This window comes from Nycticebus coucang, chromosome 12, assembly GCF_027406575.1.
Source record: "Nycticebus coucang isolate mNycCou1 chromosome 12, mNycCou1.pri, whole genome shotgun sequence".
Taxonomy (NCBI): Eukaryota; Metazoa; Chordata; class Mammalia; order Primates; family Lorisidae; genus Nycticebus; species Nycticebus coucang.
In genome coordinates, this window is record NC_069791.1 from 99,720,888 (window position 1) to 99,734,176 (window position 13,289).

The 13,289-nt window shown below is 45.3% G+C and overlaps 1 protein-coding gene and 1 non-coding gene across 11 annotated transcripts in view; both read left to right on the forward strand.

Annotated features, from left to right (window-relative positions):
* FLYWCH1 (FLYWCH-type zinc finger 1) overlaps window positions 1-13,289 on the forward strand; it is a 63,733-nt gene that overhangs the window by 18,649 nt on the left and 31,795 nt on the right. The gene's annotated exons all lie outside the window — the stretch shown is intronic.
* On the forward strand, window positions 2,340-2,487 carry LOC128562976 (small nucleolar RNA SNORA57). The gene has a single exon (XR_008373655.1). It is a non-coding gene; the product is annotated as a small nucleolar RNA SNORA57 (small nucleolar RNA).

The following is a 13,289-nucleotide window of genomic DNA, read 5'->3' on the forward strand; positions in this document are numbered from 1 at the left end:
TAGAAGTCAAGCCCAAGATGCTTTCTTCACTGGATTTTAGGTGTAGTACTTATAAATTTGGGCACATTCCTCTCTTCTAGTGGTCTCCACTATACCCCAAGATTCCCGAAACTCGTTAAATTGTTAAAAGGTAATTTCAAAAAGGGTGAAATAATGACCCTCACACTGATATAAAATAAATAGATATTAATGATTTTATTTAGCACATTAATGAGGAAACCTACATGATGTTGAAAGAATCAGACCAACGCCATCTTAGGAGTTAAGTTTCGCTTTCCCAGCCATTTCACTTTACAGACAAGCCCAGGCAAGCCCAGGCAATTCCCCGAAATCATGAGACAACCTCCTACCAATCAGGGACTCCCCCTCACCTACCCAATCTAGAAGCGTCCCCTTTGTTTCAAGCTTTGCATGCCCACCTGCTCTGCTGGACCATAAGAACTCCCTGCTCCAGAGCTCGAGGCTCCTGGCTCGGATCCGTTGCAGTGGAGTCCCCGGGATCCCAAGTTCGAGCTTGCAATAAAAGGCCCCTCAATGAATCCCCAACAATAAAAAAAAAAAAAAAAGGCCCTTTTGCTTTTGCATCGACTTGGCTCCCTGGTGGTCTTTGTGGGGGATTTCGAGATCTGGGCACAACAATGTTACAGGTTAAATGAGATTATGTAAAACCCTCAGGGTACCTGGTACAAAGAAACTTCAGATCTTTCTTAGGTTAGTCATTTAGCTGTAGCCCACTTCTTCTCAAATGCATCTATTCTAGTGTTTCTCAAAGTTGAGTTCATACTTCCAGTATCAGAGCCTCATGGGTATTTGTTAAAAATCTAGATTTTTGAGTTCCTCTCTAGACCCTCAGCCAAAATTTTATGGTTGTTTTGGTTTGTTTTTTTTTTTTTTTTTGAGACAAGCTCAAACCTCAAGCTGTCACCCTGGGTAGAGTGCCGTAGTGCCACAGCTCACAGCAACCTCCAACTCCTGGGCTCAAGCGAGTCTCCTGTCTCCGCCTCCCAAGTAGCTGGGACTACAGGCGCCCACCACAACACCTGGCTATTTTTTGGTTGCAGCCGTTATTGTTGTTTTGCGGGCCCGGGCTGGATTCGAACCCGCCAGCTCAGGTGTATGTGGCTGGCACCTTAGCCGCTTGAGCCACAGACGCAGAGCCAGTTTGGGGTTTTTTTTGTTTGTTTGTTTGCTTGCTTTTTTTTTAGACTGAGTCTCACTGTCACCCTGGGTAGAGTGCCACAGTATTACAGCTCATAGCAACCTCAAACTCTTGGGCTCAAGTGATCCTCTTGCCTCAGCCTCTGGAGTAGCTGAAACTACAGGCATGCACCAAATGCCCAGATAGTTTTTTCTGGGGGTTTTTTTGCAGTTTTTGGCCGGGGCTGGGTTTGAACCCGCCACCTCCAGTATATGGGGCCGATGCCCTACTCCTTTGAGCCATAGGTGCCGCTCTCGTTTTTTCTGTTTTTAGTAGAGACAGGGTCTTGCTTTTGTTCAGGCTGGTCTTGAACTCCTGAGCTAAAGCATTCTATTTGCCTTAGCTTCCCAGAGTGTAGAATTACAGGTATAAGTTACCTCACCTGGCTTTCAGCCAGAATTTTGAATGTGAAATCCAGGAATCTGCATTTTTGTCAAATGCCCCAGGTAATTCTTACATGGATTAGAATCACACACACGAATAATTGAAAAGAAAGTTTCATAAACACTATATTATTTAACCTTATTTTATGGATGCATGTTTTGTATTTGATTTCATTTTTTTAAAGTGCTAGTCATAAGCAGGGTTTCTCAGCCTTGGTGCTGTTGACATTTTAGACCAGATCTTTCTTTGTTGTGGGGTAGAGGGCTGTCCTGGACACTTCGGGATGTCTGGCAGCATCCTTGGCCTCTGCCCACTGGATTCCAGTGGCACACCCTCCCCCTTCCAGTTGTGACAGACAAAAATGTCTCTAGACATTGCCAAGTATTGCCTGGGAGTCAAAGTCACCCCAGCTGAGAAGCATCAGTCTTACAGACTTAATCCACAGATAGCAATGGGTCAAAATCCTCAATTTGAAAAACTGTTTTAGGGCAGCGCCTGTGGCTCAGTGAGTAGGGCACTGGCCCCAAATACCGAGGGTGGTGGGTTCAAACCCAGCCCCGGCCAAACTGCAACAAAAAAATAGCCTGGCGTTGTGGCAGGCACCTGTAGTACCAGCTACTCGGAAGGCTGAGGCAAGAGAATCGCCTAAGCCCAAGAGCTGGAGCTGTGAGCTGTGATGTCACAGCACTCTACTAGTGTGACAAAGTGAGACTCTGTCTCTAAAAAAAAGAAAGAAAGAAAGAAAAACTGTTTTAACCCTCCTTTTCTTGCCGGGGCCCGGGCGTGTAGTCCGCTCCTGATTATGTGCAGAGGTAGAGGGAAAGGGCTCTGGCCCACTCGGCGTCATGTGTTCTGTGCTGGCGGCTTCCTGTCTGCCAGTTCTATCCTCAAACACCGGGACATCACGCAGAACTGAGATCCAGCGGGTTCTTTCTCAGGTTCTGCGGACGCCGCCGCCCCTGGAGTGTCCTATCCCCTACTTTTAGACTGCATTGTAACCAGTAAAGGCCATTTCTGCTGGAAAAAAACAAAAAAACCTGTTTTAATTGGTTTTAAGAACTTAGGCCCTGAAGGCAGACACAGGATGTTTGAATGGTGACTCTGTATTGGCCTGACCCTGGATCTCAGGAACCTATGACTAAGCCCTAGTTTCCTCTGCTATGATATGAAAGAACAGTAAAATCTAATTGAAGTTTTTGGAAGATAAAGTGAAATAATGCATATGGAGTGTTTAGTGTAATGCCAGGCATATTGTTAGTATTAATAATATAAATGTTGAAATCACAGTCTTTTAGATCCTTGAAGGATGTATTGGTCAGAGTTCAACTGAGAAAACAGAAACTTACATAAGATTCCAACTGAGAAGTTATAATAATTGTTCTCTCCAGTGGTGGAAGAGCTGAGAAGTCAGACAGGAAACAATGAGGTAACTCAGAGCTTAGCAGTGGCCAGCAGCTGCCACCACAGCCAGGCTGATGGCTCAAGGGCAGCAGGCAAGGTAACCCTGCAGGGCTGGAGTCAGTCTGGGAGGTGGCTGGACCCTGCAGCAAACAGTGCTGGTAGAGCACTGCCCAGGCAGGCATCTGGGGAACTGGGCCCTGTTGGCTGCCACCCCTCTGGTCTCCTGTAGTGCCTCCCATTGGCCACATTCAGCAGGACACGGCTGTGATGCAAAACTACAGTGAATGATGAAGTAGCTGGTTTGTAGGGACACATGAATACAACTACTTACTTGCTTCTAGGGCATGACTTTAGCTCTGTGGAGCAGTTCTCCTTGTAACTGGCATTTCTGACTTTAAGCATCTATTGCTCAGAGGCAAAGGAAGTTGTGTTGGCTCTAGAATAGCCAGGTCTGAGTTTGAGAGCCCTGGTTTCTACTATCCATAGAACTATCCCATCTAACTTGGGAACTCAGGTTCCCAAGAGGCCCCAGTCTGCCCATGCACAGAATAGGGATAATGGTGACATTAGGAAGGGAGGTTATTAGGTTATGGTAATGGAAGTTAAGGGCTGATCTCATAGGAATTTTTTTTTCTGACTCAGGTCCCAGGTCAGAGACCAATGCCATGGCTCTGGGCAGGTCATTTCTATGCCAGGAGGACCAGAGAGGCAAGGTGCTCTCCCCGTGCCCCTCTCCCTTTCTCTGTTACGTTTTCCCAGGAGCTCTCTGTGTTGCTCTTTTTCTCTGTCAACTTCTGTTGCATCTGTAAGTGTGAAATTTGGGTTTCTAAAAACGTTCTATTTTGTATTTTTAGATTTTTAAAAAACTGAAAAAATACTACATGTGCATGGTGGCACATACTTGTAGTCCCAAATACACAAGAAGCTAAGGCAGGAGAACCCCTTCAGCCTAGGAGTTCCAGGCCAACATAAGCAACACAGTGAGACCCTACTCTTAAAAAAAAAAAAAAAAATAGTATAGGCTCAGCGCCCATAACAAAGCAATTACAGCACCAGCCACAGACACTGAGGGTGGTGGGTTCAAACCCAGCCCAGGCCAGCTGAACAACAATCACAACAGTAACAAAAAATAGCCAGGCATTGGCTGGGCACCTGTGGCTCAAGCGGCTAAGGCACCAGCCACGTACATCTGAGCTGGCAGGTTCAAATCCAGCCCCAGGCCTGCCAAACAGCAATGACGGCTGAAACCAAAAAAATAGCCGGGCGTTGTGGTGGGCGCCTATGGTCCCAGCTACTTGGGAGGCGGAGGCAGGAGAATCTCTTGAGCCCAGGAGTTTGAGGTTGCTGTGAGCTGATGCAACAGCACTCTACCCAGGTAGACAGCTTTGAGGCTCTGTCTCAAAAAAAAATAGCCAGGCATTGTGGCAGGCGCCTATAATCCCAGCCACTTGGGAGGCTGAGGAAAGAGAATCGCTTAAGCCCAAGAGTTTGAGGTTGCTGTGAGCTGTGACGCCACAGTACTCTACCGAGGGTGATATAATGAGATTCCATCTCAGAAAAGAAAAAAAAATTGTACAGAGATTTCTCATATACTGATCACCTAGCTTCCCTGAATTAACATGATAATATTATATAATGATCCAAACCTGGAAATTAACATCAATATACTACTATTATCCTGAACTTTTTACCTTATTCAGATTCGGTTAATTTTTCCTCCTAATGCTTTTTTCGGTTCCAGAATCTGATCCAATCCCGTATAGCATTCAGTTGTGGTGTCTCCTTAGTCTCCTCTAGTCTGTGACAGTTTCTCCCTCTTCCCTTATCTTCAGTGACTGACATTTTTGAAGTGTCCTGCTCAGTTGTTTGGTAGAATGTCCCTTAGAGGGGCTTTGTGGGAGAGCAGGGGCATTTGTGGCAGGAATAACGGAGTGGTAATGTTGGGTCCTTCTCAGTGCATCTTCCCAAGAGTACATGTTTTTTGGAGTGTCTTAAAGTTGACCTTGATACTCAAGTGGTACCTGCAGTTGCTCTCTTTCCCTTTGTAGTTAAGAAATATCTTGGGGAAGATACTTTGAAGTCCTAAAACAGAGATTTTAATATCCTTGATTTATTCATTCCTGTATTCTCTTTGTTTGACTTCGTCTTCTCTATATAACATTGTGCTGTATAGTGATGGAATCTCTGTTTTCTGAGAGTTAGAGAAAAACTTATCACACAAGCAGATGCAGCTTATATTTACAGTTTAATATTTTCATACTGTAGAAAAAGATAATGCAATTATAAACTTTTTTTTTTTAATTGAGACAGAGTCTCACTTTGTTGCCCTTGGTAAAGTGCCATGGTATCATAGCTCACAGCAACCTCAAACTCTTGGGCTCAAATGATCCTCTTGCCTCAGCCTTCCAAGTAGCTGGGACTACAGTGCACACCACAACATCCAGCTATTTATTTATTTGCTTGTTTATTTATTTATTTTGAGATAGAGTCTCACTGGGTCACCCTTGGTAGAGTGCCATGGCGTCATAGCTCACCACAACCTCCAACTCCTGTGTTCAAGTGATCTTCTTACCTCAGCCTCCCACGTAGCTGGGACTATAGGAGCCCACCACAAAACCTAGCTATTTTTTAGAGATGGGGTCTGGCTCTGTTTCAGGCTGATCTTGAACCTGTGAGCTCAGGCAATCCCCCCACCTTGGCCTCCCAAGTGCTGGGATTACAGGCATGAACTACCACTCCTGGCAGCTATTTTTTTAGAGATGGGTGGGGTCTTACTCTTGCTCAGGCTGGTCTCGAACTCCTGAGCTCAGGTAATCCACCCTCCTCAGCCTTCCAGAGTACTAGGATTACAGGAGTGAGCCACTGTGCCTGGCATTATAAACAATTTGGAGATGAAATTTAAGAAGAAATCACTATTCTTAGCTACTTTTAACATTTTGATGTATTATTTCCTAGTTTATCTAATTAAGTAGTGTTTTTAAGTTATGAACATGTAAAATAAAATTAGTCAATAAATAACAAATATGGCCAGAGTAGAGAAGAAATAGAAGGGAAGATGAGTAGATTGAAGACTAGATAGGGGGGTGGTGCCTCTGGCTCAGTGAGTAGGGTGCTGGCCCCATATACCAAGGGTGGTGGGTTCAAACCTGGCCCTGACCAAAGTGCAACAAAAAAATAGCCGGGTGTTGTGGCGGGCATCTGTAGTCCCAGCTACTTGGGAGGCTGAGGCAAGAGAATTGCCTAAGCCCAAGAGCTGGAGATTGCTGTGAGCTGTGACGCCATGGCACTCTACCGAGGGCAACTAAGTGAGACTCTGTCTCTAAAAAAAAAAAAGAAGACGACGACTAGATAGAGGTAGCATCAGTGTCCAAGTAATAGTTGTTTTGTTTTATTTTGAGACAGAGTTTCACTATGTCACCCTTGGTAGAGTGCAGTGGTGTCACAGCTCACAGCAACCTCAAACTCTTGGGCTTAAGTGATTCTCTTGCCTCAGCCTCCCAAGTAGCTGGACTACAGGTGCCCACCACAATGCTTGGCTATTTTTTTTTTTTTTTGGTTGTAGTTGTCATTGTTGTTTGGCAGGCCCAGGCTAGGTTTGAACACGCCAAGTTCCGGTGTATGTGGCTGGCACCCTAGCCCCTGAGCTACAGACGCTGAGCCAGTTTCATCTTTTTGTGAAAAACTTTATACTTGTTTGTTTTAGAAAAGATAGTTTTCTGAATTTGTTAATTGGAACTAATATGTATGAAGTCCTTTTGAATTTTCTTTTCCCAATAGGGAAAACCTTCCAAATTCTTGTTTTGAAAACGATACCCACTTAATTTTACCAAGAAGGCAATAGGAACACTTCAAGGAACAATATCACCATCTTGTGGCCATCCTGAGTATTGTTGCTGAGTGTTTAAGTTGGGTTTTCTGACTGGGCAAGATGGCTCATGCCTCTTAATCCTAACACTCTGAGAGGCAAAGGTGGGAGAATTTCCTGAGCTGAGGAGGTTTTGGGGTTTTTTTTGTTGTTGTTGTTGTTTGTTTGTTTTTTGCAGTTTTTGGCTGGAGCTGGGTTTGAATCCGCCACCTCCGGCATATGGGGCTGGCGGCCCACTCCTTTGAGCCACAGGCGCCACCCTTTTTTTCTTTCTTTCTTTCTTTTTTTTTTTTCCTGAGCTGAGGAGTTTGAGACCAGCCAGAACAAAATGAGACCCCTTTCTCCACGAAAAATAGAAAAAAACTAGCCAGGTGTCATGGTGGGCACCTATAGTCCCAGGTACTCAGAGGGCTGACGCAAGAGGATCACTTGAGCCCAAGAGTTTGAGGTTGCTTTCAGCTATGATGATGCCACGGCACTCTATCCAGGGCACCAGAGTGACTCTGTCTCAAAAAAAAAAAAAGAAAGAAAAGTTGGGGTTTTCCTAACTGTTATGGGCTTGCACTGCCAAGTGCTGCTTTGGTCTTTTACAAAAAGGCTGCGTCAGGTCTGTAGGTGGCGTCTTTTTTATTCTCAGGAGGAAAACAATAGCAAGCCGTGGTGTGTGCACCACAGAAAAATAAAGTGTGTGTTAAAGGCACTAATACAAGAATGGAAATAGTTGTGCATTTGGGTGATAGGATTGTGGGTGATTACTAGTATGTTCTTAACACTTTGAAAATGATTTCTGTGTAGTTTTTAGAATATAAGAATTTAGGAAACTTTACAACATATAATCCTGCCCTCCACTGCAGCTTTGACAAGTAAACTGAACCCAGGAACAAGAAGCCTCCCCTGTTTAGTAGAATTATTTCTGGTAGGGTGGTGCCTGTGGCTCAGTTGGTAAGGAGCCGGCCCCATATACCGAGGGTGGCGGGTTCAAACCCAGCCCCGGCCAAACTGCAACCAAAAAATAGCCGGGCGTTGTGGCGGGCGCCTGTAGTCCCAGCTACTCTGGAGGCTGAGGCAAGAGAATCGCTTAAGCCCAGGAGTTGGAGGTTGCTGTGAGCTGTGTGAGGCCACGGCACTCTACCGAGGGCCATAAAGTGAGACTCTGTCTCTACAAAAAAAAAGAAAAAAAAAGAATTATTTCTGGTATAGAAAACTGCTTTTCATCCAAGTGCCCCCTGGGATGTGAGTCATACTTACTAGGATTTTTTTCTGACAAGTTTGCTGAGATATGATCCATGTACCATATAATTCAGTGTACAATTCAGTGTTTTTAACATGTTCACAAAGTTGTGCAATCATCACCACAATCTATCTTAGAACATTTTCCTTACCCTACAAAGAAACCCCATGCTCCTCAGCCATCACTCCCAAACCCTGCCAACCCTGTCCATAGATTGGCCCATTTTGGACATATCAATGGGGTCATACAGTGCTTGGTCTCTTTTTTTTAAGTTGTAGTTGTCATTGTTGTTTGGCAGGCCTGGGCTGGATTCGAACACTCCAGCTCTGGTGTATGGCACCCTTGCCACTTGAACTACAGGCACCAATCCTGTAGTTGGTCTCTTATGACAGGCTTCTTTCACTCAGCTTGTTTTCAAGGTTCATCCATGTTTTTTGGGTTTGTTTGCTTGTTTGTTTTTGAGACAGAGTCTTACTTTGTCGCCCTTGATAGAGTGCCATGGCATCATAGCTCACAGCAACCTCCAAGTCTTGGGCTCAAGTGATTCTCTTGCCTCATCCTCCCACATAGCTGGGACTACAGGCGCCCTCCGAACACCCAGCTATTTGTTTTAGAGATGAGATCTTGCTCTGGCTCAGGTAGGTCTTGAACCTGTGAGCTCAGGCAGTCCTCCCACCTTGGCCTCCCAGAGTGCTAGGATTACAGGCATGAGCCACTGCACCTGGCCATAAATTTTTTTTTTTTTTTTTTTGGAATAGAGTCTCACTCTGTCATCCTGAGTAGAATGCCAGGACATCATTATAGCTCACAGCAACCTCAAACTCTTGGGGTCAAGTGATCCTCTTTCCTCAGGTTCCTGAGTATCTGAAACTATAGGCATACGCCACTACACTCAGGTAGTTTCTTTTTGCAGTTTTTGGCCAGGGCCAGGCTTGAACCCACCACCCCCCGTATATGGTACCAGTGCCTTACTTCTTGAGCCACAGGCACTGCCCTCTTTTTTTTTAAGTAGAGACAGCATTGCACTCTTGCTCATCTGGAAACAAACCCCAGAGCTCAGGCAATCCACCTGCATCAGCCTGCCAGAGTGCTAGGATTATAGGCATAAGCCACTGTGCCTGGCCTGAGCTTCATTCCTTTTAATTTACTGAATAATATTCCACTGTACAAATAGGCCACATTTTGTGGTGTATCTTCTCACATAGAAGACCATTTCCTTGAAGGCCTAGGCCGAGGCAGGTGCTTGGAGCTGATGAGATGATGGGATGGCCAGGCCAGTGCAGTCAAAGTGAGAAGGGGCGAGTGGAAAAGCTGTATAGTTGAGGGAAGAGGAGTTTTTTGTTAGGTTGGTTTTGGGCTACAGGAGAACTGAGTACCCCAGTGGTCCAAATGGAAATAAATCAAAGGAGGCAAAGAGCTTTGGAAAGTGAAGGGAAGGGGTAGGAAGGGCACCACAAGGGAACTGGACAGAGACCCTTTTTTTCTAGAGCAGGACAGAAGATGCATACTGTGTTCACCTAGATGGTGAAGATGATGAAGAGAACTTACACAGCTATCCATCCAGAGGGATAAATTGTGAATCAGATAAAAATTATAAAATTCTGAGTTATGGAGGTATAACTTTACTCAGAAATCTATGTTGTATGGAGAACCTCATTCACTGGATGATGTTAGGGAAATGGGGCATTTCTATGTATAGTTTGTTACAGATGGTGTATGTATGTGCATGGTAAAATACACATAACATGAAATTTACCATTGTAAGCTTGGCGTCTGTAGCTTAAGCAGCTAAGGCACCAGCCACGTACACCTAAGCTGGCGGGTCCAAATCCAGCCCGGGCTTGCCAAACAACAATGACAACTACAACCAAAAAATAGCCAGGCATTATGGCAGGTGCCTGTAGTCCAAGCTACTTGGGAGGCTGAGGCAAGAGAATCGCTTAAGCCCAGGAGTTGGAGGTTGCTGTGAGCTGTGATGCCATGGCATTCTACCCAGGGCGACAGCTTGAGGCTCTGTCTCAAAAAAAAAAAATTTACCACTGTAACCACTTGCAAGTGCACGGTTGAGTACATACATTCATTGTTGTGCAACCATCACCACTGTCCATCTCAAGAACTGTTTCTTTTTTTTTTTTTTTGCAGTTTTTGGCCAGGGTCGGGTTTGAACCTACCACTTCCTGTATGGGGCTGGCACCCTACTCCTTTGAGCCACAGGTGCCACCCTCAAGAACTATTTCAAACTTGGTAAACAGTCTGTGAAGCTAGTGAATGATGCCCCATGATTATATCAATGTACACAGCTATGATTTAATAAAAAAAAAGAAAGAAAAAAGAGAACTATTTCAAAAATAAATAAATAAAAATAAATTTGAAAAAGAAAGAAAAAAAAGGACGATTTCATATTCCCAAACTGAAACTCTGTACATTAAACACTAAGTCCCTATTCCCCCTTCTCCCAGCCCCCTGGCAACCACCGCTGCCCTTTCTGCCTCCGTAAATTTGACTATTCTCAGTACCTCATCTAAATGGAATCCTGTAGTCCTTGTCCTTTTGTATCTGGCTTATTTTGTTACAGTTGCTTTTAAATACTTAATTTTCATTTGCTATCTCTTATTTATAATATAGGGTGTCCATAAAGTTTAAATTTAAAATGGTCAGGGCGGCGCCTGTGGCTCAGTGAGTAGGGCGCCGACCCCATATACCGAGGGTGGCGGGTTCAAGCCCAGCCCCGGCCAAACTGCAACAAAAAAATAGCCGGGCGTTGTGGCGGGCACCTGTAGTCCCAGCTGCTCGGGAGGCTGAGGCAGGAGAATCACCTAAGCCCAGGAGTTGGAGGTTGCTGTGAGCTGTGTGAGGCCACGGCACTCTACCGAGGGCAATAAAGTGAAACTCTGTCTCTACAAAAAATAAATAAATAAATAAATAAATAAATAAATTTAAAATGGTCGACTGGCTTAGTGCCTGTAGCTCAAGTGGCTAAGGTGCCAGCCACATACACCAGAGCTGACAGGTTCGGTCCAGCCCGAGCCTGCCAAAAGAACAATGACCAACTACAACCAAAAAACAGCTGGGCATTGTGGCGGGCGCCTTTAGTCCCAGCTACTTAGGAGGCTGAGGCAAGAGAATCGCTTAAGCCCTGAAGTTGGAGGTTGCTATGAGCTATGATGCCACGGCACTCTACCCAGGTGACAGCTTGAGGCTCTGTCTCAAAATAAATAAATAAATAAATAAAATAAAATGGTCACCTATATTAAATTACACAGGAATTTTATGGCCCTTCATTGAGTTACAAGATCTTTGAATGCATCTCTCTAAGGGGTGTAATGTGTGTGTGGCATGTCACTCTGTGGTTCATAGGCACTTTATGTCAGATATTTCACGGCCATCAGTGTTGTTCCATCTGTCAAAAAGCCAGAATTCACTAAGTTCAATCACTTGCCAAGTATGTCAGTTATTGGTGCATAACAGGTAACTCCAGATCTTATTTTTTCCTTTCTTTTTCTTTTTCGAGACAGTCTCAAGCTGTCACCCTCAATAGAGTGCTGTAGCATCACAGCTCACAGCAAACTCAAACTTTTGGGCTTAAGTGATTCTCCTGCCTCAGCCTCCCAAGCAGCTGGGACCACAGGTGCCCGCCACAACACCCAGCTATTTTTGTTGTTGTTGTTGCAGTTATCATTGTCATTCTACCTGGCCTGGGCGGGCTCAAACCCTCCAGCCTTGGTGCATGTGGCTGACGGCCTACCCACTGAGCCGGCCTACCCACTGAGCCACCGGTAACTCCCGATCTTAACAGCAGGGTGCCACCGGTAACTCCTGATCTTAACAGCAGTTCACTACTGATCCTGGTCCTGTTGGTCCCCAAGCTCCTTATGTGTCTGCACACTGCCGGAGGGGCTATTGGGGTGGAAGGTACAAGTTGACTTCCTCCCTGTGTGGCAATGCTGCGGTGCCCTGCAGGTGGCATCTCCTACAGCTTTCTTCCCTGCTGGCTCAGGGTCACAGTCCACCAGGGCTTTCCCAAGCACACAGTGTGCTTCTGCCACTCTCTGCTTGCTGGACACAGTGAGCCTTTAAGGCCAGTCCAGTTTCAAGAGTCTGGAGGCAAAGCCCTATTGCAAAGGACCTACATCCTTTATGGGACGGTTTGTGGTCATTAAACAACTTACTACCCCAAGGCCTTTTAGCAGGCAAGAGCTAGAATAATCCATCACATCCAATTTCTAGCCCATTGTGGGGTCCCACACCTTTACAGGGTCTTTTGCTATATCATCATTTTTTCCAGATCTTGGAGGTACGTGGATCTTGGGAGCCTTTAAAACAAATTTTACTTGAGAAGATTGCACTCTCTCCTGTCATTTCTGGTGACTCGGTGTACAATCCGTGGGAATGTGGGGCTTTCACTGTTGTGCTGGGTAGTCTGAGACTTAGGTGTGTTGGGGCCGGCAACTTTATGTCTCCAGCCCTAACCTATGAAATTGTCTGGATGCGGACCGCCATACATTTTCACTCTGGGTATGTCTCATTCAGGTATCAGGTGCCAAAGCACCTTAGAAGTTGCAGTCAATGTTAGTAGGAGTGAGCATCTAAGCAACAGTCCGTCAGTCTTAGTCCGAGCAGCCTAGCAGGAGCTTCTCCTGAGGCTATTTATAGAAGTAATAGGGCGTGCCTGTGGCTTAGTGGGTAGGGCGCCAGCCCCATATACCGAGGGTGGCAGGTTCGAACCTGGCCCCTGCCAAATTGCAAAAAAATAGCCAGGCATTGTGGCGGGCACCTGTAGTCGCAGCTACTTGGGAGGCTGAGGCAAGAGAATTGCCTAAGCCCAAGAGCTGGAGATTTCTGTGAGCTGTGATGCCACGGCACTCTACGAGGGTGACAAAGTGAGACTCTGTCTCCAAAAAAAAAAAGTAATACACCATAGGTATGGAGACTGCTATGCAATAATGTCGGTGTTCTTTTCTCAAGCTTTTATGTGCTCTTGTGCTCTTTAAAGAGAGACCAATGATGTTAAATGATGTTAAATCCCTTCCCCAATCCCTTATGGCCAAAGTATTTCTCACAGGTGCCTCCTACATAAGTGGTTGATGTGGAGGTCCCTTACCAGCTATTCCACTCCTATTCCTCTGCTGTATACTATAGGAATAAAATGGTCAGCTATTTTAAATTACACAGGAATTTTATTGCCTTCATTGGGTTAGGGTTAGGGAATT